The sequence below is a fragment of the Schistocerca cancellata genome, chromosome 5 (assembly GCF_023864275.1).
Source record: "Schistocerca cancellata isolate TAMUIC-IGC-003103 chromosome 5, iqSchCanc2.1, whole genome shotgun sequence".
In the NCBI taxonomy this organism is placed as follows: Eukaryota; Metazoa; Arthropoda; class Insecta; order Orthoptera; family Acrididae; genus Schistocerca; species Schistocerca cancellata.
The window spans coordinates 549379919-549400967 of record NC_064630.1 but is presented as its reverse complement, the minus strand read 5'-3'; the positions used below and the strand labels follow the sequence as shown (position 1 = coordinate 549400967).

At 42.7% G+C, this 21049-nt stretch overlaps 1 pseudogene; it reads right to left on the bottom strand.

The window, feature by feature from the left end:
- Nucleotides 1-212: 212 nt before the first annotated feature.
- On the bottom strand, nucleotides 213-330 carry LOC126189432 (5S ribosomal RNA; annotated as a pseudogene).
- Nucleotides 331-21049: the final 20719 nt, after the last annotated feature.

The following is a 21049-nucleotide window of genomic DNA, read 5'->3' as shown; positions in this document are numbered from 1 at the left end:
CTAAACTCCTCCCGAAAAGGCCGTGAAGGCCCAACGGTACCGACCGGCCGCCGTGTCATCCTTAGCCCACAGGCGTCACTGGATGCGGATATGGAGGAGCATGTGGTCAGCACACCGCTCTCCCGCCCGGATGTACGTTTCCGAGACGGAGCCGCTACTTCTCAATCAAGTAGCTCCTCAGTTTGCCTCACAAGGACTGAGTGCACCCCGCTTGCCAACAGCGCTCGGCAGACCGGATGGTCACCCATCCAAGAGCTAGCCCAGCCCGATAGCGCTTGACTTCGGTGATCTGACGGGAACCGGTGTTGCCACTGCGGCAAGGCCGTTGACTAACACGAGTACTGGAATGTCGTATAACTGACGTCTGTCTGCAGTGCTTCGAATAAGTACACCAACACAGAGTGGTTTTAATTTTAGTTAAGGTCACACGAGTATGTAACAAAACGTTTCTCTCTTCATCTCGTATTCGTAAAACTTGCCTGGTTACTGCAAAACTGAGGATGGGGTGTACAGTACTGGCCACGTCCTTTTCGACATGGATATAGCACGTTAACATGCATTCGGCATCTTCTTAATAGCAAAAGCTACACTGCAGCTCTCGTCTCCAAGCACACAGGCGACGTGGTATCCATTTCACCCCAGGAGGTTAAAACGTAATCTGTACTGTACTTCATAACTTCATACATAGAAGAGGTTCTAACCTAACCTCCTTGACCCTGTCAGAAACTGACGAAGAAGATCGGACGCACTGTGATTAAGCCGACCTCTGGCAACTGTGTCCGACCACCGTTGACCGGTACCATTGTGAATGTCACCTTATCCGATTCCTATAGTGCCTCGCCGCCGAAACGGGCCACAGGTCGTTCTCACCCTGCGAAAATTACAGTGGCTTTAGCCCAGGCCAGACCAATATACCAAGGGTAAACGTGAAGTAAGAATCCAGTGCCACATTAAAATGAATAGAATGCCAATCAAGATGTTAGAACTACACCAAGCATATCTCCTGCATGTATTAACACAATTTAAAATACACGATGTAACGAGCGTTGCTCAAGGAGGACTTGATTACACTCTGAATTAAGTAGATCATTTAATAAAAAATGAAATTGTGGTCAGAGACTATCCTGCCACGTTTCAGGTTTTGGCAGAGCGTGAAGTTGCAATGAATAACACGAATATCACTGTTTGCCGTGGTACTGTAATCATCTTACCTCATTATAATCTCTTAGTTGCATACGAGGGCCGTTCAGAAAGTAACCTCCGGTTGATTTAAAAAAATACACCAAGTTAAATAAAAATATTTTAATATATACATCTTACAACTACATCTTTGCACTATTTTTCTACGTAGTCTCCATAGCGATTGAGGCACTTATCGTATCTCTTCACAAGCTTTGAAATTCCTTCTGCATAAAAATCACCCGCTTGTGCCTGGAGCCAGCCTGTGACCGCATCTTTGAGCTCTTCGTCGTCATCAAACCGCTGTGACCCGAGCCATTTCTTCAAATGCATGAAGAGGTGATAATCACTTGGCGCCAGGTCTGGGCTGTAAGGTGGATGGTTGATAACGTCCCACTTGAAGGACTCAAGAAGGGCCGTTGTTCTGCGAGCAGAGTGAGGACGGGCGTTATCGTACAAAAAAACGATACCGGAAGTCAGCATACCACGGCGTTTGTTCTGTATAGCCCGTCGTAACTTTTTTATTGTTTCACAGTACACGTCTTGATTAATGGTCGTACCACGTTCCATGAATTCAACCAACAACACCCCTTTGGCATCCCAAAACACCGTTGCCATCAGTTTTCTGGCAGAAAAATCTTGCGAGGCTTTTCTTGGTTTGGTAGGCGAATTTGAATGTGCCCACATCTTTGATTGTTCTTTTGTCTCAGGGTTCACGTACTTAATCCAGGTTTCGTCATCGGTCACGATTCTGTTTAACAATGGTTCTCCTTCGTCCTCATAACGTGACAGAAAGTCTAATGCAGAGGCCATTCTTTGAGTTTTGTGGTGGTCGGTAAGAATTTTGGGCACCCATCGTGCACAGAACTTACGGTAACCCAATCTTGCTGTCACTATCTCGTACAGGAGAGTCTTAGAAATCTGTGGAAAACCAGTAGACAACTCCGACATTGAGAAACGTCGATTTTCACGAACTTTTGCATCAACTGTCTGAACGAGTTCGTCAGTCACCAATGATGGTCTACCACTCCTCTCTTCATCATGAACGTTTTCTCGTCCACTTTCAAATAAACGTACCCATTCACGGACAACTCCTTCACTCATAACTCTTGGTCCGTACACGGCACAAAGCTCACGATGAATAGCTGCTGCAGAATATCCTTTGGCTGTAAAAAACCTTATGACAGCACGCACTTCACATTTGGCGGGGTTTTCTATTGCAGCACACATTTCAAACTGCCACAAAAACTAAACTAGCGCAGGTACGACGTTCACTCGACCACGGCTTGATGCCGACTGACCTGTTGAGTGCGTGAACGCACAGATGGCGTCGCTACTCCCCCCACAACCCGCACTGTGACCGATCGGAGGTTACTTTCTGAACCGCCCTCGTATAAATACTTCCGGTTTATGAATACAGGGAACAGATACGATTTTTAGATTATTAAAGAAAGGTTTGAAATTTCCTGCTTCTTGCTTTTTAATTTATCTTATAACTGCCCTTTTCTTCCTGAAAACTGTATTGGTCTGGCGTACATTGCTCCAGAAAATCACACCGTACCTCAGTAACGAATGTACGCGAGCAAAATATATGACTCTAACTGTATCAGCACTGGTTTTGTTGAAAAGCATTCTTACTAGCTCAGTTTTGCTAGCTTTAAATTTAGGGATGTGATACGAGAATTCCGTATGAGATTTTCTTAAATGTGAACCGCAAGAAATTTAGTTTCTGTGACAGCACTAATGTTCTGGTTGTACATACATATTTATGGATTTGCTGCAGTTTTATTTTAATCCGTAGGGGAATTCTTGAACATAGTCTTCTTGGGATCTGTTATTAGTCTGTTTCTAGTAGGCCGTTCAGACACTTCATTTGTAATATCTTTTACAGATGTAGTGAGATCTTCGTTATTCAAATGGTTCAAATGGCTCTGAGCACTATGGGACTTAACATCTGAGGTCATCAGTCCCCTAGAACTTAGAACTACTTAAACCTAACTAACCTAAGGACATCACACATATCCATGCCCGAGGCAGGATTCGAACCTGCGACCGTAGCAGTCGCGCGGTCCCGGACTGAAGCGCCTAGAACAGCTCGGCCACATCGGCCGGCCCTTCGTTATTCCCTACTATCAATAGACTCATGTCATCTGAAAATGGTACTCATTCTGAATCCTTAACGTGTAACGGGAACTCATTTACGTATACAAAAATGAAACAGACCTAGGATTGAGCCCTGTGAAACACAGTGACTTAGTACACACTGTTCTGAAAGGAGTGCTTAGAGTTTATTTCCTTCCATGTATTTTATTTCGGTTGCATGAGAGTGATATTCCATATACGATTTAACCTACTCATTTGGGACGTTTCTTGCACCGTATCGTCCAAGCTTTCTCAGGGGCACAGAATTATCAGCCATATTAAATTCTTTTTTTAGAACTATGAATAAAACTGGGATTTCTCTGTGACAGTTCTCTGCATTTAAGATAAGGTTCATTAGGTTGAAAGTAGCAGTTTCAGTTGAGCCTTGTACCCTGAAGCCATTGACAAGCAGAAATAACATTATTTTTATCGAATAATGTAATCAGCTACGAAAGACACACTTTTTCAATAAATTTTGAAAATTTTGAGAGTAGTTCTATAGTTTCCCGTACAGTGCTGATTAACTTTTTGTTCGAGGGCACTGTTTTTAATAGCTTTCGGAAGACAACACTTGATAAAGATGAATTACAGATATCTAACTAAAGAGGGAGTGTGTGTCTTCCTGATATTTTTATAATATAATCTGTCATGTCATTGTTACCAACTGAATATTTACTCTTCAGCGAATAAATGGTATTCAGAAATTCAAATAAGCCTACTGGGCCGAGACAAATGATAGATTATTTATTTCAGTACGTGAATATTCTTTAAATGTCGTGTTGGGTGCATTTCCAAATTTTTCCTCCACTGATTTATCAGCAACAGTTGTATGACGCCAAATTTTTCTTCCACTGATTTATGAGCAATAGTTGTATGTAAAGAACTGAATTTGTTTGCAGTTGCCCTAGGATCAGTGACATTTTTCCCATCCTGTGGTATCACAATGTTTTTGTGAATTGTATTCTTCTCTGTAAGACCCTGTACAGCTTTCCACATGGACTTGCTTTATTGGGTGACTCCATAATATCATTTTCCTTTACTTTTGCCTCTCTTATGACCCGTCTCAAAACTAAACTGTATTTTTTGAAGTAACTTAGAAAGTGGGACGACTACATAAAATTAATCGAAAGACAGACAGATGGTGCACTGAGATTTTTGGAAAGAACGACATTTCAATCGTACTGGAAACGCCGACAATACCTTGCTTTGAAAGTAATTTAGTGTCCGAAACAATCACAACAATTCTAATACGCTTTTGAATATTTCTCGGGTATTCAGCCGGCTGATGTCGTCCAGGAAATTTTCAAAATCTTGCTAAGCCGGGAAAATCTAAAAATACACATTAAGTAGCTCTACGGGGAGGAGATGCACAGTACAGTTCCAATAAGAAATCACCGATTTCGGCTGTCACCGTTCATCCTCAGATCATAAGACAGATGCCGTGGTTCACTCCCACCACTGTGTAACGTCATTGTCAATCAGCTAACAATGAGGTTTCAGCAGCGTTGAAGTGAACCACGGCGTCTGTCACGATCTGAAGATGAACGGTGAAGGCCGAAACCGGTGTTTTGTACTGGAATTAATGAGACTGTGTCGGACAACAGATTATTTTCAGACTAATATTCTTTGGAAGAATCTTCAGGAAGTGTATTCACGAATGAGGTAACTTACAAAATCATAACGAATACTTGAGTAGTGCTAATCTGTCAAGACGCCTTACCAGATAGGATTGACATCGAAAACAGAAGAAATCGAAAGGCGAGCAGTACGTATCGACACAGATTCTTTTCGTTAAGTGTGAAAGCGTCACAGAGATCTCAACTCCACTGGCAAACGTTACGAGAGGGGCGTTGTCAGGTAATACTTTCTACTGACGTAAGTAGCTGTTACATGATTTTTTTTATTTTTCTCTTTTCCAATTTATCGGAAATCCAATGGCAACGGATGCGAGTGTATGTGATGATTAATAAGATTCCAATTATTTTCTCTCTTAATCTGGAACGGCATGAGAATGGACTGTCGTGAGATGCTTATACGGGACGAAGAAGGCGTACTTTTTGAACGATGCAATGAAACATTGCGCAGACAACGGCTATACAAATCGCCAACAGAGAGCATCAGCGGATTCAACAGGAGCAGCAACTGGTGTTCAAAATGGTTCAAATGGCTCTGAGCTCGATGGGACTTAAGATCTGTGGTCATCAGTCCCCTAGAACCTAGAACTACTTAAACCTAACTAACCTAAGGACATCACACACATCCATGCCCGAGGCAGGATTCGAACCGGCGACCGTAGCAGTCCCGCGGTTCCGGACTGAGCGCCTAGAACCGCTAGACCACCGCGGCCGGCTAGCAACTGGTGTGGCGGTTCTTTTACATCGCCGTTGCAGTGTGAGGCAGGGTTGACTAGAAATTACACAGAACAATGATATGGATCTTCAGAAACACACACTGAAAAAATGTCTACAGTTGATATAAACACTGTTTTTCCACAGACTCTGGGCAGACTTATTGAGCAACGCCGAAAGGTAATCAAAATATATCGCGTAAATATGAGGAGATGTGTCATCGTTGTACACCATGGAGTAGTTTACCGTTAAAATTCGATGAGCACACTTTCCAAGAAGAATCAACCAATACGTTGCTTTTTGCTACGTGTCTTTCACGGAAACTCCATGGAGGCATAATTAGAAAGTCGAACCTGTTTCAAGACTTATCAACAATCGTTCTTCCCGCGCACTATTTGCCATTGGACAGGGAAAGAGGAGATGTGACCGAGGTACACGGAGTACCCTCCACCATACACCGTAAGGTAGCATAGAGCGTAGATGTAGAGGCAGGAACGCTGATTCAGAAATGACTGAATCGCTCGTTACAGAGCCACATTCCCTGTGGCATAATTCCTCCAGCGGGAAACGAGAATGTGCGAATCGCATGTATGATGTAATACATTCACTTATTACGTAAGCAGCTGCTAACATTGTGGCGTAGGTAAACCTAACCTTGATGTAACCCTACATCATGAACATTGGGGTCAGCAGCTCGTGGTCTTGTGGTTAGCGTTGCTGACTCTCGTCGATCACGGGACCGCGGGTTCGATTTCCGGTCTGGTCGGAAATTTTCTGCTCTCGGGACTGTGTGTGTATGTGTGTGTGTGTGTGTGCGTGTGTGTGTGTGTGTGAGTACCCTGGAACGGGTCTCTATGCCAAAATTTCCATACACACATTTCATGAAGACTGTGGACAGGATACGCCAATAATCCACTGGGAATGGTGGGATGCGTGCACCGATTTGTTCTAACACCAAAGGTCTTTTAAGATTACATGTGAAGTTGTAAGGTTATCATAGGTTTTCTGCCATTGTAAATAAATCACCTATGCTGTGCTGGGACAAATAGAATGAGCGCGCTGCATGAGTAGTGAATAAGGTCTTTGACTCTGTTTAAATTTTTTCTGTGGTTTGCTTGCTCTCCTGTCTGTTATGCAGCGCTGGGGCATTCTTATTTGAGGCATAGTAACGAGCAGTTGAAATTTTAGAGAAGGAGATTTGGTATCTGTGAAACAGAGTGACATTATTTGCAATACTTTATTACAGAGATGAAAACTTGTTTGTCTACGTACGTTATTGATTCTTCACTGATAAGTCAAAATATCATGACCACTGCCCATTCCCCCCACCCCCGCGCGACGTTGGATGCCGCCTGGTGGCGTGGTGGACCCGTGACGCGATAACAGTATGTAAGCAGAGCAGACACAGACAGGGGATCACCCTAGCGAAGATATGGGCTGCAGTAGCGGAAATCCATTGCGATAAGCGACTTTGACAAAAGGCAAATTATTATTATTACGCAGACCCTGTGAACGAGTATCTCGAAAACGGTGAAGGTGGCCGAATATTCACGTACTACTGCGGTGGGCTTCTATGGAAAGTCGTAGGACGACAGTGAAGCTATAATCCGTTCATCATAAGAATAAACCTGGTGTAAACAAACTCAAACGCGATGATTGGTCAGAAGCCCCAGCACACGCACGCTGGTGTTGTTACGCTCTCGGAAGCAGGTCCTACTTATGTATTAGATATCTTATTACTAAGTTACATTAAATGAAACTTTAAGGTATCCAAATGTATTAACAGCCATCAACGTTTTTTTCTTAATCACGCTTTAGCTACGTAGTTTTTATTTCAAAAATCGTGCAGTCTCAGCCTCTGCAACATTGTGCTCTGATTGTCGCGCTGTGAATGCGCAGTATGAAAATGGCTGAGGGTGCTTTCTATTCCGTAGTGAAACATGCGCGTGGAACACGGTTAAAAAGTGCCCAGAAACAGGCTGTTCATAATGTTTTTCATAAATTTACGGAGATAATCGGCTTCGAAGTTTTCCCAGTGCTGTATATACTACAACTGATAAGTAAAATCCGTAGTGAGCGTGCAGTGTAGTTGGTAGCACAATACAGGGTTATTACAAATGATTGAACCGATTTCACAGCTCTACAATAACTTTATTATTTGAGATATTTTCACAATGCTTTGCACACACATACAAAAACTCAAAAAGTTTTTTTAGGCATTCACAAATGTTCGATATGTGCCCCTTTAGTGATTCGGCAGACATCAAGCCGATAATCAAGTTCCTCCCACACTCGGCGCAGCATGTCCCCATCAATGAATTCGAAAGCATCGTTGATGCGAGCTCGCAGTTCTGGCACGTTTCTTGGTAGAGGAGGTTTAAACACTGAATCTTTCACATAACCCCACAGAAAGAAATCGCATGGGGTTAAGTCGGGAGAGCATGGAGGCCATGACATGAGTTACCGAACATGATCTCCACCACGACCGATCTATCGGTTTTCCAATCTCCTGTTTAAGAAATGCCGAACATCATGATGGAAGTGCGGTGGAGAACCATCCTGTTGAAAGATGAAGTCGGCGCTGTCGGTCTCCAGTTCTGGCATGAGCCAATTTTCCGCGGGCTATGCGTGAAACTTGCCCGCACGCGTTCAACCGTTTCTTCGCTCACTGCAGGCCGACCCGTTGATTTCCCCTTACAGAGGCATCCAGAAGCTTTAAACTGCGCATACCATCGCCGAATGGAGTTAGCAGTTGGTGGATCTTTGTTGAACTTCGTCCTGAAGTGTCGTTGCACTGTTATGACTGACTGATATGAGTGCATTTCAAGCACGACATACGCTTTCTCGGCTCCTGTCGCCATTTTGTCTCACTGAGCTCTCGAGCGCTCTGACAGCAGAAACCTGAAGTGCGGCTTCAGCCGAACAAAACTTTATGAGTTTTTCTACGTATCTGCAGTGTGTCGTGACCATATGTCAATGAATGGAGCTACAGTGAATTTATGAAATCGCTTCAATCATTTGTAATAGCCCTGTAGAATGTCATCCAAACGCCGTTGTTCGTTTGTTGTTCAAACTTCCTTCCTATCATTTTTTTCTCGCTCAATTTGAAATACCTACATAACGTAATTATACAACTCATCATTTTTTATAAATAATGCACGTCGTCTTGTTTCTAATCACATATTGAACGCGAAATTCCGTTTTCCGTTTCACATACAAATCCGTAATTATCGATGTTTTATGGAAGACTGTTCATAAAAGTTGTTTAAATTAAGAAAACATAACAATTTAATTTTTAAGGCAAAAATGAAAAACCAAATCCTCTTTATTTGGACTATGTCCATCGTTTTACATCACAGAGGTAGGTAAGTATCGTAGAAACATGAAAAACAATCATTTTCACAGCATCGAGCACATCATACAAATGCTGCATTTTTACATTACCATTACAATACCATGTACCATTACAATATAAACCCAACAGAACTGATCTGGAGCCAAACTGCGGGATTTGGCCGGAGAAGTAATAAGACTGTTAAGCTGCCAGACGTACTGTAACTAACACAGGGAGTTTTTTCACACGTCACTGCCGAACGCTGGCGGGATATAGAACGGATCGTCGTAAAAGAAGTAGAGAAACCGCTGCGCCTCGTTGTCTTCGTGGACTCTGTTGTTGATAGGCTCCTTATCAACTTAGCAGGTGACACTTCCAGAACTCAAATGTATTTCTCGGATTCGGATGAGGAAGGAGCTAATGGATTACCAGACTACTGACACTCTCTTACGTTACACACACCTTATGCAGAAAACAGGAATTTTCCTCATTCTTGTTTTTAATTACAAGAGTGCGTTAAAAATTAGAAGGAAGGTCAGCAATGACCGTAATTTTGATGATTTATTAACAGGAAAATCGATTTTCGATCACATAATGATCATCTTCAGTGCTGGAAGTTTTAAAGTACAATTTTAAATTTGAAATATTCAATTAATGATTTGCAAGTGCACATTTGATATTTTGTGGTAATCTCTTGCCAAATAAAGTAATGTTAAGTCTTCACATGACACACGTTACATAGAGGGCGTTCCAGGCCCCTGTTACACCGAGTTCTGCTGTATAGGTGAATGTAAACAGCGGCTTCAGTTATTGTGATCGTTTCATAGCTTCTGTTACTAATAACTAGACGCCAGTGCCTACGAGCTATAATTTGTACGCTAAAGGTATGTTCTTCCCAACAGTTGGATTGTACTAAGGTGTCTTTTGTCTCTTATTCACTGATCGCTATGTGAAATGTTTAACGTCCAGCATTGAAGATGATCATTATGAGTCGAAAATCGATTTTGCTGTTAATAAATCATCAAAATTACGCCGAATGCTGACCTTCCTTCTAATTTTATTTATTTTATGGTCGTTGTGCACACAGCAGTCTATGGAGTCGCCAGTCAACAGTACGTTAGCTGAAAATGATAACGTGTTGCGGTTTTCGTCTAGTCGTGTAAGGTGTGTATTGTGGGAAATTTGCAGTGTATTTTCATTTTGCTTAAAAATTAAGTGACATTCGAAGCCGTATTGTTCCTCCGCTTGTCTCTTTTTACGTGTAAACTGCCGCTGGCCAAGTCACTGCAGGCTAGCTGTACCAGCTGACCGACCAGTGCTGTCCAAGTTAAATGCGCCGGTATAGCTGTTGTCCCGTGTTATCGCTAAGTCGATGTGCGCGTAACGCACAGCACAAAACGTATCCTTATTATCATATTTGACAGAACTCTAGACAGCTTGGCTGCAGTCCCACATGAAATGGAAATCCAATGAGGTTCCAGCAAATGCGGAAGAATACGTAGTGCAATGTTTACATCAGGATCAGGTTTATTCTTATGATGAACGGATTATACCCCCGGTGACAAGTGGTTAGACGTCCACGACACTTCACCGAACTTGGGATTTGAACTCTTGCCTGCTCTGTGAAGCAGAGTAGGTGGCAGTCTGTGGGATCTCTGCCGAAAAAACACAACATTGGTGCACGTACAATTGTTTCGGAGCACACTATTCATTGTATATTGTTGAACATGGAGCTCCGCAGCAGACAGTGATCTCTATATAAACTGGATGTAGAAGTCTGGTGTCTGAGAGTAGAACTGCAGCGTGTCTGCAAATCACGTGCTTTGTATCGTCCGCCATATTGTAGTTAGGCAAACAAATTTCCATCGGTCTGCATGTGACAAAGAATTGCAGACTGATGTCTTGTTTTGAACTTTATGTCAACATATGATGTAATAGGTAGGCTGATGAGGGAGCGGAATTGAAAAGTATTTTCTTTTCGTGTTCTAGTGACATTTCCTAGCAGCCATGTTGTAGTTTGGCAAGAAACGAAATATGAGCATATGAGCATCTATGGCTGGCACGATCAGATAGCTGAAGTTCAACATCCAGTTAGTACAGAGATCACTGGCAGCAGACCAACCCCCCCCCCCCCCCCGTGTTAACCCAACGACATCGTCAATTACGGCAGTGGGTACGGGACCAGCGGGATTCGACCGTAGATCGATGGATATGTGTCAGCTCTTCAGATGAATCACACTTCTGCTACATTAGATGGCTGGTCGTCTCCACAAACGCCGTCATCGAAACGTGCAGTGCGCAATGGACGCAGTCTGGTTGGAGCAGTATAAAGCTATGGAAAACATTTTCCTGCGCTTCCATGGGACTTGCGGTAGTAATCGAACACACACTGACGGCTAAGGACGACCTGAAACCCTTCATGCTTGATGTCTTCCCAAACGACGATGTCATCTTTCAGCAGTATAATTGCCCGTATCTTGAACCAGATCCGTGCTACAGTGGTTTGAGGAGCATGAACTCACGTTCATGTCTCGGCGACCAAAATTACCAGATGTAAATTCTATGAAACTCATCTCGGTCGCTAACGGGCGCCATCACCGCGTACGCAAATCAGCAACCTGTTATTTCCGCGAATTACATGATCAGTGCGTAGACGTCTAATGCCACGTGTCTCCCCAGCCGTCCGGTGTGGCCAAGCGATTCTAGGCGCTTCAGTCTGGAACCGCCGGACCGCTACCGTCGTAGGTTCGAATCCTGCCTCGGGCATGGCTGTGTGTGTTGTCCTTAGGTTAGTTAGGTTTAAGTAGTTCTAAGTTCTAGGGGACTGATGACCTCAGATGTTAAGTCCCATAGTGCTCAGAGCCATTTGTCTCCCCAAACCTACCAACAAACTGTCGGGTCCCTGATACGCAGAATCACTGATGTATTTCGTTCCAAAGACGAACAAACAATGTATTAAGCGCGTGGCTCATCTGTGTACTGATGGAGAAGATTTTTTTGGAAGGAGTTTTCAAGGTAACAAATGCATGCCCGAGAATCAGATGTTTGTTTGTCAGACATATTAATTGCAGGAAATCTTTGTCCCTCAGACTACTAATAACATTCATGGTTAGTGTTTATTTTGAGTTCATTGTTTTCATTATATCACAAGTAACTCAGTCTGTTGGAATGTCTGTAATTTTTGAAGAGAGAAAATCGTAGTTGTCTTCTTATGCTGTACAGTCTGGTTTGACAATAATTAGATCAATTTTTCAAGAACGACTTTCATTAAAGGAAACCCCTCCTCCATCATTCTTAGGAAAATTTTGAATATTCTGTCGTGTGTGCATTGCACCTTACGCCAAACTAAGAGACAGAGTGTTTCTAAAAAAAAAGTTGCAGTGAGTAGTTTTTTTTTTCTTCGGCTTCTGTATCTGCTGATTTCTATTTGCTTTGAGAACGTCAGTACACTAGACACAAAACATGTTGAGGACGACGTAAGTTACTTTCATTTCATGTCAGATCTTACTTTCTATTCTTATGAGAGTTCATACTCAGAATTATCAGGTGTTGTGCTAAGCAAGCAGATTAAGTTACAGTGGACGGACAGTAATATCAGAAAATTGAGTCCGCCCTGATTTTCTGATATTACTCTTTTTCTAAGCAAACACGGACCAAATGGAAGAGTTCCAAGATAAAATCATTGTACAGTGGACAGTGTAGGTGATCTCAAATAGTTATTTTTACTGAGTACAACAGCATTTTATTTTTGTGAACATTTCAGGTCAGAAATTGCACTTCATGTCACACAACGTTCATAACGTACTTGAGTATTGAGTTGCAATTTAACAGTTTTCACTGAGTTAGTTTTGGCATCAATTTGATTAGTTTTAATTATTTCAAATTCAGTATTCCACTAAGTTTAAAGTTCTGTTTCACGACACTGTTCACATGCACAACGCAGGGCCAACCAACATTCGCTATTGCTCAGCAGTTGAATACAACAACTAAAGCACACGTTACATGAGGAGAAAATTTTTGAAAAAAGAATATTCAGTATTTTCATTTATAGATAAATTTTTATAGAAAGCTTACGAAGTGCACGGTCGATGAACCTCTGTGTATTGGTGTCAAGGAATTGTCAGCTTAAAGCCAAAATAACATAAGCCGCCGCTTGGGGCGTCACACTGGAGGGGTGCCAAAAAACAAGTTTGTATGTAGTGCATATAACCATTAGTAGCGAAAAATCACAGGTGTGGAAATGTGCGAGGGAACAGGGGGGAGGAAGGATGCCAAATGATAAGTCTCGTGTGTGCAAAAATGTTCTAGTACCGCCTTGACCCTCAGAGTGGTGGACTTCCTCGTACTCCACGCAGCAGTCCGCGTGAAATGTGGCCCAGTGCTTGGGAGGGGTGGGGGTGGGGGAGAGGATGGTAGCGCAGCACCTCAGGACGAAAATCACTGTTCAGTCGGTTACATCAAAATTTAGCTTTGATGTAGGTGTAAGGAATTCTTTAGGCCACACGAATTAGTAATTTCCGAGTAGTTAGGTTTGTTTCGTAATGCTGAAGTGCGCTGCACTACACACAGCCGAGAAATTGATGAAGCTCAACCGATTTTCACCTTTGTAGGTATAACACTCTGAGGAACAGTTCGTTTTGAATTCGCCAGTCAGGATGCGAAACTGGTCAACCAGCTCCTATTAAGAAACTCAAGTATCCATTCTTACTAATCAGCAGTGTGTGGCGGGTGTAGTACAGGACGGAGGTGATTCTGTGACTTTTCGGCGACATTTTGGGTACAATATCTTGAGCCCTCTCATTCAGGTTACCGTGAAGATGAACCAAGACGTTTACTTTAAACATTGTCGGAGACCGAATGTTGCCATTTCTACGGAATCTTCACGATAAATGTGCCGTGGACACCCCCTTCTTCCAAGATGACAACAGCCATGATCACAGCGCCGCACGCATACGTTGCTGGTTTGACTACGACTTAGGCACCCAGTTGCAATAAACAACTTTCTGGGGAGGGAAACCACGAAGAAACGCATTCAGCATTCAATAACCACTCAAATTGCGAGGGCTATCTGGAAAATAAGTTCCGATCGGTCGCGAAATGGAAATCACTGTGAAAATAAAAAAATATTTATTTGCAGTAGTTAGCTACGCCTTACAGCTACTTCTCTACATATTCACGCTCCGACTTAAACATTGGTCGTAGCATTGTGTCAACTTCCCAATACCCTTGTCATAGAAGGCTCCGCCTGTGTTTTCAGCCAATTCTCTACGCTCGTCTAGAGCTCGTTGTCTGTGCCAAAACATGGTCTTCATATCCAGCGGTTCATGTGAGCAGAGATGAAACTCAGGATGAGACAATTACGGGCTGTGTTGTGGAAGATCGAACCCTACCCTTAGAAAACGCTGCAGGAGCATTGTTATTGCCCCTACGGATTGCGACCGAGAATTGTCATGAAGATCGAAACCCAGGACAGTTATGTTACGGTTGACTGCACGTTTTCGGATCTACAATATTTCCGAAGCGGGGCTAAAACTTGATATTGGCGCCCACCCACCCTCGAGTGTTTGAGATGAGACGTCAAAAATGTAAAAAAATCTATTTTTCAAAAATATGTTCGTTTTGCAGCGCACATCTTTCCGAAGAGTTTGATATACAAAACACATATCTTCGAGGAAATGTAAGACATGTTATTCGGTTTTATGTGGGCCAAACTGCAGCCCCATCCCTCTTCACACAGCATTCTTCTATCGCACGTCACTGTATTTCGCTTTGTGGAATTCAAACGTGTATATTTTGTAATGGAAGCCATCAAACCTTTATTCAGGACACTGGAAATTAATATGTCCTGTGGTGCCTCTCCTGCTCCCAGTTAACCGTTTTGACATCCTACCCCTTCTTTTTTTCTTAAAAAAAAGGTAATACTGGAAGGAATTATTTGTGACCGGGAGACTAAGAACTCGTCAGAAAATTTGCACCCTTTATCGCCTGTTAGCTAATAACTTTCTCTTTTGTGTGACATAAAGTTAAATACTGCAAACATAAAACCAGTAAAGACAAGAGACAAACAATTTAGTACAAATTTCTACAATTCTTTGGTCCCACCATTTTTTTTCTCTCTGATCTTGCTACAGCTTTACACGGCGTGCATCCCTTTCTGCGGATGAATCTGTCACCTCACCAAAATTCGTCAAGCATTTTGTTACCTGAAAAATTAAAGTGTCGGTGTCTAATACTGAAAAAAATTGTTAATACGAATAGTACACAAGACTACTGTGGTTTCTTGATTTGATTACATCTGTTTTGCCATCGTCTGCTAGATAAAACGAAATAGGTCTTTCTAATATTGCAGCAGTTGTAACACACGCCAAATAAGCGAGACTGTTGTGGCACAAATGGTCATTTTTATGTACTTCATTCACTTAAATTACACGGCAGAACATAATTCACGAAGTACCATCAAACCCCTATTAGGCCTACTACAAGCAAAAAGCTTTAAATTAGCAAATAGTTCCAGGTTTCGTTCATACCCTTCACTGTCTCAAGCATGACATCGAAATGTTGTAATAAGAATTTTTTATAAAAAAATTGGAATCATCGTATTCTTCCTTATAATTTATGTAAAGTCCCTGTGTCTTCTCCTTTCTCGTTGTAACAAACAATCTTGTCATCACTAATTCTGTAACTATTTCTGCCATTGTCAAAACTTATTCTCCAGTTGACTTCACCAGCTCTGCCAGAACCACAGGTTCAGTTATTCCGCGTTTATTCTTAGGTAGGCGTTATTACATGTTCGTACAATGCGTTTTCCGCTCTATACTGAGAACAGAACTTACTGAGCCTGCTAACAGGGGAGTGTATAACCGGTAGTTAGCGATCTGGCAAAAATTTTCTGTCAAAATTTCATTTTCTTGAATACACCGAGAAGATAATGTGTAATCTTTTTTACTGTTATTCCTGTTAGTCGTTTATTTCCACTCTGGCAGTTTGAATTTATGGATTTCGCTAATAATTATTACAACGCTGATCGTTCGCACAGCCAATCAACCACATAAACAAACAACGATTGGCATTCACCTGTTCGAGTTTATTCGTCTCAGCTCGTATAGCCTCACCCCATTTTGTCTGCGATGAAGTTTTTTATTTCTACACGTGACGGGGATTTCCCTGGCAGAGACATCACGTACACTATGCACGCATTCAAAAACAACTTACGATTCGTTCAGAAATCAACTTAGCATGTGTTTAATAAACAACCGCAATGCGTTTCAGTCGTATGAAAAATCGATAGACCAACATGCGATGGACGCTAAGGTGCTTTGTGAAACAATATTGTAAGAGGTCCATGACTAAGGAATTTATTGCTAGCGCACTCGAGCAGATGTAATTTCGATGGATTGCTCACGCGCTGTCTGCGATATGTAAGCTATAATAGAATCGCAGACCAGAGAGCAGTGTCGGCTGCAGAGAGCAGTGTGTCGGTAGTAGGAGTAAGTAGCAGCTAGCAGTCGGGCGTATGGAGTTGGTGGGGCCGGTCCTAGGGAGCGATGGCGGTGCCTGAGCGATGTAGTATAAGGTAAAAGCAACCGCGCGCATATGTAGTTTGTTACAACTAAATTTGTACTATTGTTATATAAAGTCCCATGTAAATGTTTAAAAAATCTTTTAATAATAATCTTTTTTTTATAAAATTAACTCTTTGACAACCATTCATCTGAATTTAAAGATTTTACTAATTTCTGCAATCCATTGTCATCCCGATTAACGTAAGGAAAAATCAGTTGTTTCTTTTTATGCATGACACATCTAGCGGCCAGCATTGCACTGGGCTGTGCCAGAAGAATTTCTTATAGGAGCAGATATATACGCGTTATGCGGCGACTTCACTGAGGTAATAATTTTCACTTTATTCAGAAGGCTCTTTCAGGGCCATGACGCAGCACTGCTGACGTCCAAATTTACCAGTTTAGATTCACAGTCAGTTAATTATTGAAAGGTTATAAATGAGTCACATTTTTAATTGGGAGGTTAGTCACGTTATTATAGCGAGGTTACGAAATAATAAACTGTTGCGAGGTTACACTGAATGTGAGTGATATATATATATATATATTTTAAACTGTTGGGAGGTTACACTTTATTTTGTCTTTTGGGAGGTTACAATATGAATCTGGCGCCCTGAATAGCCTGGTCTGCTCAACCCCCCCCTCTCCCCCACTCTCACCCGTCCCATAGACTCGGGTCTGGCACGACTTTAGGCGAAATCTCTCAGCAGGCCGTCATACTTGGCGAGAGACACTACTTTCTACGCATCTTTATGTGCTCACTGTGCGCTCAGAATCGGAAAGAGCAACGTGCCGCGATCGACTGATATTCTAGACACACTACCCAACACATTTGTGCAAAACTTCATCGGATTTTCACAGTGGTTTGCATTTCGTGACCGATCGGAACTTAGTTTCCGAATAGCCCTCGTATCATAAAAATAAAGAAAGTCGAGAATGATGAGGCGTTTCCAAAAGCTACATAGCTGTATGAAGGTGCTTTACTCGCAACTACATGTTTCATGTCAATACAGACGCGTCTTCAGGTTTATAATAGTTATATTTTCATAATGTAGTTGGACGAATACCATATCACACCTCGACTGGCCTGCTGAATCAATTGATCTTAATGCCCTGGAAATACCTGTAGCTCTGGAACTATTTGTAATAGAGAGTGAAACGCATGAGCCAAAATCGTCGAAATATGGCAGATCTGCGGAATCTAGCAGTCAACCATTCAGCCACCAGTTCATTAAGGGATCGGACTCCCATGTTTAAAACAGCTACAAATGTCTGTTTTACAGATGAGTTAATGTGTTAAATATAAGGTGGTTATGGTTAAACTTTCGCCGCCTGAAAGGGCCCCCAAGAAAAATGTGTGATCGAAGGATAATGAAACTTCGTGGGCAGATTTGTGAGGGCACGCAGCAGAGAAATATTGAATCAGATATCGAAAGAAACGAATTTTAATTTACACACGAGAGGGTAACATTCGTTAATTGCGGACCATGTTTACGTTCCAGGATAGAAAGGTGCTCACCACCGTCTACATCTACGACAGCCTGGAACCGTACTAGAGAATGCTCTGGTGTTAGACCGTGGGATGTGTCAGCTGTCGTGACTACTCGTGCACTGCTTGAAGATCGCACATTATGCCAGCATTCTCAGCCATCGCAACAGCAACTGTTCAAGAATTTCTGGCACAATGTGCCGTCGGCCTATCCCGGGAGCCGGCCGGGGTGGCCGAGCGGTTCTAGGCGCTACAGTCTGGAACCGCGAGACCGCTACGGTCGGCCGGCCGTGGTGGCCGTGCGGTTCTAGCACTGCTGTCCGGAACCGCGGGACTGCTACGGTCGCAGGTTCGAATCCTGCCTCGGGCGTGGGTGTGTGTGATGTCCTTAGGTTAGTTAGGTTTAAGTAGTTCTAAGTTCTAGGGGACTTATGACCTAAGATGTTGAGTCCCATAGTACTCAGAGCCATTTTTGAACCGCTATGGTCGCACGTTCGAATCCTGCCTTGCGCATGGATGCGTGTGATGCCCTTAGGTTAGTTAGGTTTAAGTAGTTCTAAGTTCTAGGGGACTGATGCCCACAGATGTTAAGTCCCATAGTGCTCAGAGCCATTTGAACCTCTCCCGCGAGCAATTCCAAAATCGCCAGTTAATTCGAACTTCCAAATCGTACTCTTCATTTCTGGTGTGGAACGAGGACCTCTCCATATTCGTTTAATGTGTCGATACTGACGAAGAGTAGCAGCACTATTGTTGTTGTTTTGATAAAACGGCTTTACGAGTAAATCTCTGCTCACCTTGTCCAGACCCATGTTGACTGTGTGCATCTGGAATGCACACTGTTCCTTTTGTTTCAACTCTACTTCGCAAGAACAAGAAAAGAATTTGAAACCTAGCTGGCGGTTGAGAATGCCCTACTTGTAAAGAACTCTACAAAAGACAAATAGAAAAAACAAAGTATGATGTCACCAACAATGTAAACTAGCACACGCCAAAACAAAGGCAGTGAGGCAACACTCCTTGGACATCTAGGTAGGGATATAAATACAAATATCAACATTCGAAATGCACAGTCGTTCTCTCAACAAAATACAGGTATGAGTAGGGTGACCAGATGCAACTGTTTAAGAAGGAGGACAAGCAGCTTCAAAAATGAGGACAAAGGAAGAAAAAAAAAGGACAAATCAAACGGATCAACTGCACATGGGGATACCACCCGTCAGCTTTGTACAAGTCACGTGACTGCCGGGAATTACCGGTAAAACTGGTACTTAATTGTTACTGGTGGTCAGGTGGTGATTCCCAGAGCAATATTTTTTTTTTTATTTTAAATTAAAAACATTGACTGTGGTGACAGTGTGGCATCAATTGTTTTTATATTTATGCTTAGTTTTAAGATTTAACAAAGACGGCTCCCTAAACGCCACTCCTGATTGGCTACTTTCATGTGACTTCTCCAAAGCCGGCCGGTGTAGCCGAGAGGTTCTAGGCGCTTCAGGCTGGAGCCGCCCGACTGCTATGGTCGCAGGTTCGAATCTTGCCTCGGGCATGGACGTGTGTGATGTCCTTAGGTTAGTTAGGTTTAAGTAGTTCTAAGTTCTAGGGGACTGATGACCTTAGATGTTGAGTCACATAGTGCTCAAGAGTCATTTGAACCATTTTTGAACTTCTCCAAAATTGACAGGTGGTATCCTCTTTACATTTCAACTGCTTTTCTCCTGTTATGTCAACAACACGGAATTGTTTACAAAGCGAAAAATGTAAGACCATTCACCTCCCTTCATTCGACGCACCGCTACCAACATCTACAATACAAGCAGCAGCTTACGACATGTAAACTGCACTTCAACCTTCCGAATACAAATAAATTGAATGACTATGAAACAATGAAATAAAACCATGACAGTTAGCCTAATCTGTCGAGTTATTTCTTACCTTTATTGGCCACTGAGACATACGTTCCAGCTCAACATATCTTACATTCCGCTTCAAATTCATTTCTCCCTTTCTTGAAAGCCGAATATTTGTAGGAAAGGACATCAGAAAATGTACACTTTCGTTTAGGCATAGCCAAATATTTTAGGTAAGTCACTCGGTTAAAAATTACACTCACAAATCACACGTGCACTACAGGAAGCCTAGCCAATACAAAGCGGCGAAAGCGAAGATACGAAAGGAAAATTTTAAATAATCGATATTTGCATTCGCTTATAGTCGATCAACGATAACATCGACGATCCTGGTGCCACCTACTAACACCGCCTTCGTGTGTGTTTATCACGAAGGCTGTGCCAATAGTTAAAGTATTTAAGGAAAGAGCAATAGAACAGGACAAATTGTAAATTTAACTGTATTACGCTCAACTTTGCGAAAAAGCCGGACACTGTAAAAATCCGCCCAGACCCCACAGAAAGAGCTAAAAAGGAGGACATATCCGGATTAATCCGGACGTCTGGTCACCCTAGTATGAGCACCAGCAGCCCGACTCGCAGAAGCAATCAAAACAAGACCGTGGCGGCGTGCAGTAGCCCGGAGGCAACAATTTGGGCTGCTGTTGACCACAGTCTCCAACGAACATGAATCCCCTGAGTAGTTGCAACATTGTGGAAGAAAATATTTTAGCCTAACAGATTACATCGACGATGTGTGTTTCTGTGGCGCCATGCACTACAGTGTGGTGAGACACATCAAACACGAACTTTTCCAGTGGGCAACACCACAAACGGCGACCTTTCTTAGAGGAGAACTGGAATAGGAAGCCATTAGTAAAGAAGGCCTTAAAAACAACACACTGCACACAACAGGAGGGCATAAAAATGACGATAGACATCCGAGACACTGTCATGCACACCGAGAATAGGATCATGACACAGTCGTTAAGCACAACACACCACACTAACACTGTCTACTCTATGGGCGGTCACTGGCCGACTTAGATAGGCTGAGTCGTCCTCTGAAGGGACCGCCTTCCCCCCCCCCCCCTCCAGCGTGCGGT